The sequence below is a fragment of the Pistacia vera genome, unplaced genomic scaffold (genome assembly GCF_008641045.1).
Source record: "Pistacia vera cultivar Batoury unplaced genomic scaffold, PisVer_v2 Contig1014, whole genome shotgun sequence".
Taxonomy (NCBI): Eukaryota; Viridiplantae; Streptophyta; class Magnoliopsida; order Sapindales; family Anacardiaceae; genus Pistacia; species Pistacia vera.
This window is the reverse complement of record NW_022195044.1, coordinates 1-5,397: the sequence shown is the minus strand read 5'-3', so window position 1 is coordinate 5,397 and position 5,397 is coordinate 1.

The following is a 5,397-nucleotide window of genomic DNA, read 5'->3' as shown; positions in this document are numbered from 1 at the left end:
TCTTGATACACTCTTTGATGCAGCCAATCACCACTGTAGTGGTAGCTCTGAATAGAACTGCGTTAGGCTAGTGTCAAACTGCACCAATCGGTGCACAAGGCGCTCTGGTGATCTCAAGTCTAAGGATCACATGCACCACCATTCATGACCACAGCTCTTATTCTTATAGTGGGACTTCACTACTGTGCACGACATGAGCAATAAACCCCGAGCACCCTTTTCTTAGCATCTTTCTGGCCTTTACACTGCTAATTAACATAGTAAGTTGATGACCCTCGCCAAAATTAAACTTATCACCATCATCAAGATTAAATCTTGCTTTCTTCTTCCGACAATCAATCTCTACTCCAAATCTCCCCAGGAAATCCATGCCCAAAATAACATCAAAATCGGGCATATCAAACACTATCAAATCCATTGGCAACTCCCTTCCATGGATCACTACAGACTCCCCTGGAAACAACTCTTGAGTTACCACACTAACACCATCTGGTAACTCCATCTCAATGGGACAATCCACTATAATAGGTTTCAAACCTAATCTCTCTAAAATCCCATGTGTAATAAATGAATGAGTGGCTCCATAATCAATTAATGCATAAAGGGGAACCGAGTGAAATAACAATTGACCAGTAACTGTGGATGGGCTAGCTTCAACTTCACTTTGAGCTACTGTAAACACCTGAGCATTCGTACCTCTAGGTGTCTGCGTTGCAGGTGCAGGAGGGGTTTTGCAATGTCTATCATATTCCCTGGCTATCAATGTCTATAGCATACATTTTGGCCCAAATCTTTAAGACACTCCCCAGAATGATTTCTTCCACACTTCTGGCACTGGGGAACTTCAACAGTTCTTGGCCTTTATTCTACCAATCCCTCATTTTCTTCCTGGGTTGAAATACTTTCTCATTTCTCACCTCTCTATTAGTGGGGGCATCAGCTCTATCTCTCTGTGGAGCAGGAGGTGGAACACTAAGAGCTACTGCTGATGGAGTTGCTGGGGTTAGCTTATTCACAAATATTCCTGCCCGTAAGGCTTGTTCCAAAGCTTCACTGTATGTCTGAGGAGGCTGGGCACTAGCCATCACATCTCGGGCTATTTCTGGCTACACTAGGGTAGTGTCAAACTACACCAATTGATGCACAAGGTGCTCTGGTGATCTCAAGTCTAAGGATCACATGCACCACCATTCGTTAGAGGATTTATTCCATAAACACTGGGGTTACCATCCATATGGAATCCTCTGGTGGGTTTGTCCAATGAACTTGCCTACAGCAAACACCCATGTGTCACACCAGGTTGTCGGCAAACAACCTTGACAAGTGAGATCAATCACTGCCTTTCAATAGGGTCATTTAACACTATGATAGCCTTACCGTATTATCTGTGTCATTGGTCAGAATAATACTAGGGCTACAAACATTTCTAGAATGGTCACCATATGTGATCATAGGGTTCTCACTATCAAGATTTGAAACACTTGATACCCTTGTCACGATTATACCATTATAAGGACATATATCAATACATATCAATATGATTTACACGATATAGAATAAAATGCCTTTTATTGATCAATGAACATTATTACAAAGAGTCAATTCCACAATAATTGATTGGCTCTAGGGTACCTACTCTAACAGAATATTCATGATCCCTAGAGTCAACATACAACTTTGACAATCTCCCACTTGCACCTACAACCAATCATTTATGTATTTAATACCAAATGACGCCAAGTGCCTATCATGCTTCTACTACGACACAGCTTTAGTAACCAGATCCGAGATGTTATCGTCGGTAGGTACTGTGCTTATTTCCACATCTCCCCTCTCAACAATTTCCCTAAAAAGGTGAAAACATCTAAGAATGTCATCCCTATTAGTTTGAAAACAAGCATCACTATATCCTCTTACGATGAATTCTTCTTATCCCTCATAAGCCAATAACATATCCTTAGTCCTCTTTAGGTACTTAAGAATGTTCATAATCGTTAATCTAGTAATGCTCACTTGGATCCGATAGAAATCTACTACAAATGCTCAAAGTATATGAGACATCAATCCGAGTACATAACATGGCATGCATAATGTAACGCCCCACTCGAGGTACATAGCTGATGTTTCTTATTTTTGAATTGGAAAATTGTTAATATGGTTTGGTTGGCCCTTGGTTATGGATGTATTGGTTTGGTTGAGTGGTTGACCTGAAATTGTAGAGACTTGGTGAAATTTTGGTGTTACAGACTTCGTCGGGGTGAAGAAGAATCTTCTCCATGGTGATGAGGTGCTGCAACCCATGGTGTAGGTTCTGTGATGTTTCGCCAGGGCGAAGAAATAGTCTTCGCCGCGGCGAAGGGCCTAACAAAATGTTTAATGAATTTTCTAGAGAATTCTTCCCCTGGGGCACAATGACCATTCTACCCCTAATTAGCAGGAAAAGTGGGGAGTGAAATGCAAGGAAATTGCATGGAGAATAGTTTAAATGAGGGGTGCATTTGCAAAGAACTAAAGGGCAAATGTGGAATTTCTAAGAAAGAGTAAGGGTAAAATGGGAGGGAGTGGAGAAAATATGAGATATTTAGGGTTTAACTTTAAAAACCCTTTCATTCCTTCTTTTCCACCGCCTCTTTCATCCTTCCATTCTCTCAAGCTTTCACTTAATCTTCCAAGGATTTTTGGAGGGCTTTTGACTAGAAGTTGATACAAGTTGAGCCTAAGCACTTAAAGGTAAGAATCCTTACTCTAGATGTGAATTTTAAAGGTGTTAAAGTCTTATTGTATTGTTGTTTAAAAGTGTAGAGAAAAGGCAAACCAAAGGAAAAGAGAAGTGCTAGTGGAATCACACCATCACAAAGTAAGTAGATCCCAACCCAAGTTGAGATTTGAGAATTCTCTTGAGTAGAGATTTAGTAGAAATTATGCATGCATTTTATATGTATGTTATTGAGAAATTGTGTAGAGATATATGCCTACTTGTTAAGGAATTAAATTGAGATGAGTATTCATGTTGAGTTTGTTGGATGCATTTCTTTTATAAGAAGTGTTGATGTGTGATGAGTTGAGATGAGTTTGAATGAGATTGAGTAAATATTTTGGGAGTGTTCTTCTATGATAGGGGTTATGCCAATGGAAGGGAGCTTACTCCCATTTTGGATGGTTAAAAGAGAAATAGAGTTGTAGTTATAGAAGAGTTTTTGTATGCACATGAGTTGTTCGATGAAATGCCTAAGTGAAGCATGAGAATGAGTTATGAACCTGAATTCTTGCAACATTGCATATTGGCATTCCCTAAGTGCATTAATGAGCATGAACCATCCATATGCATTAATTGTGCATTGAGAAGTAGCTTGAGAAAGAGTAAAGAATGTTGAGTATGAGCTACATTATGATTATTAGCTAGAGAAAGAGTAGAGATCTTGTGCACAAACTACTATAAGAGCTAAAGAAGATAATAGAATAGGTTGTGCGATGGGAAATCCATGAGTAATGAGTAAAGTCATGAGAGTGGGTGCTTTATGATCCCCAGTCGTGCCTCTGGTAAGATGGGGTCGTGACCGTCACAAAGAGTGGAATGTGAGGTTCTAGCCGTGCCTCCGGTAAGAAGCGGCCGTGACATTCAAGAGATAGAGAGAAAGAATATATACTCACATGGCCAAGGGTTCCGAATCCATGCATAACCGAATCCGATCGGTAGAGAAATGAGTAGAAGTCACGTAGAGTGGTAGCGCCCAGCCGTGCCTCCGGTCAGATGAGGCCGCGACATTCCAACGAGTAAGAATGAGAAACAGAGAAATAGAAAGAACAGAAAGGGAAAGAATAGAAAGAAAGTGAATAGAAGTCATATAGAGTTGGATGAGTTCCCAGCCGTGCCTTCGGTAAGATGAGGCCATGACATACACCCGAGAGTGTATAGAAAGAGTATGAGAAACAGAAACAGAAAGAGAACAGAAATAAGGAAAGAATAGTGTAAGGAAAGAATTAAGAGAAAGAGTTACGGGGATAGACGAGTAGAGGATTTACTTACTGAGCATTAGTTGTGCTCACCTCGTTGTTTTTCTATGCTTTTGCAGGTTCTAGGTGAGTACGCAGTTGGATGGACGTCAGCAGGCGAGGGGAAGTAGTTACACTGTCCACCACACTTTTGAGAACCTTTGTAAATAGTATTGACTTTATGTAAAGAATATGTATATTAAATGAAAGAAAAAAATTTGGGCCCAACTATTTTTATTAATGTACCCATATTTTTATATATTGTTTGATGAGTATAGTAGTATAAAGCAGCTATTACAGAGGGGAGTAAGGTGAGAGAAAGAATTACAAGATATTTAAAAGAAAGGCAAGGCATGCAAGCCTTATTTAAATTGAAATTACAATCCTCAAATTTAACTAGGACTAAAGGAAAATGCGCCCAACACCATGCAATTTCATCTCAAGAATATGCATATAACAATCAATCAAAAACAGCAATCTTTGATCATTTGGTAAATTACACTTTACCGCTTTACATTTTACCTTGTTTTTGTATCCAACAAGTTGTAAACTTTTCAGTTTTGTCCATTATTTTTGGGCCTCTCCAAACTGGGCTTTCAGAATGACAATAACATGCACCAACAATATTTATAAATTCTAGAACAACTCTATGGGCAACAACACCTAAAACGGCCCAAAATGAAGCCCTCCCACGCCAGCAGAACGGTAGTTTTTTCGATGCATCAACACACATGGGCAGCAACGTTAAAGACTTTCTAAACATGCATCAACATGTCAAAAATCTATAGGTGCAAACCATGAGTCCATTGACTCACTATTAAATCCGTTATGACCTATTTATGAACATGCTGCAAATTAATGCGTACTAGCATTGACTGACTATAAATAGACTGAAACCCACTGGTACAGTATTCCAAAAACTAATGTAAACCCACTGTAATGATCCTCACACAACAAGAACACTTGATTTTTGGAATTAGTCAAAACTGAGCACCGTAGTGTAAATGCGAGCGATTTCCCAAAGGAAAATCATAGGCTCCCTAAATTGGATAGTTGAGCATAAAAATGCTCAACGTGTCAAACACTTGAGTGAAAACTCAGAGTGAAGAATAGGAAACCTTCACTGCAATGAGCGTGCTGTTGGAGCAAATCGTGTTTTCACACGATGGGACTAAGGTGCAGTGTTCTAGAACTTTTAAACCAATAATTATTCTACAAATTCAAAAGGGTAATAATTTCACCAACCCAATTCAAAATTGTTTGCTTTGAATGTATGCAATGTTCTTGTTTGAAAAATTGCATGGTGCTAGTACATGAGTGTAATACCCAAGATATCAAAGGTATGTTCCAAACTCAAAATAGTCTTTTAGATGTTAATTTTATGTTAAAAAGCATAAAATCTAA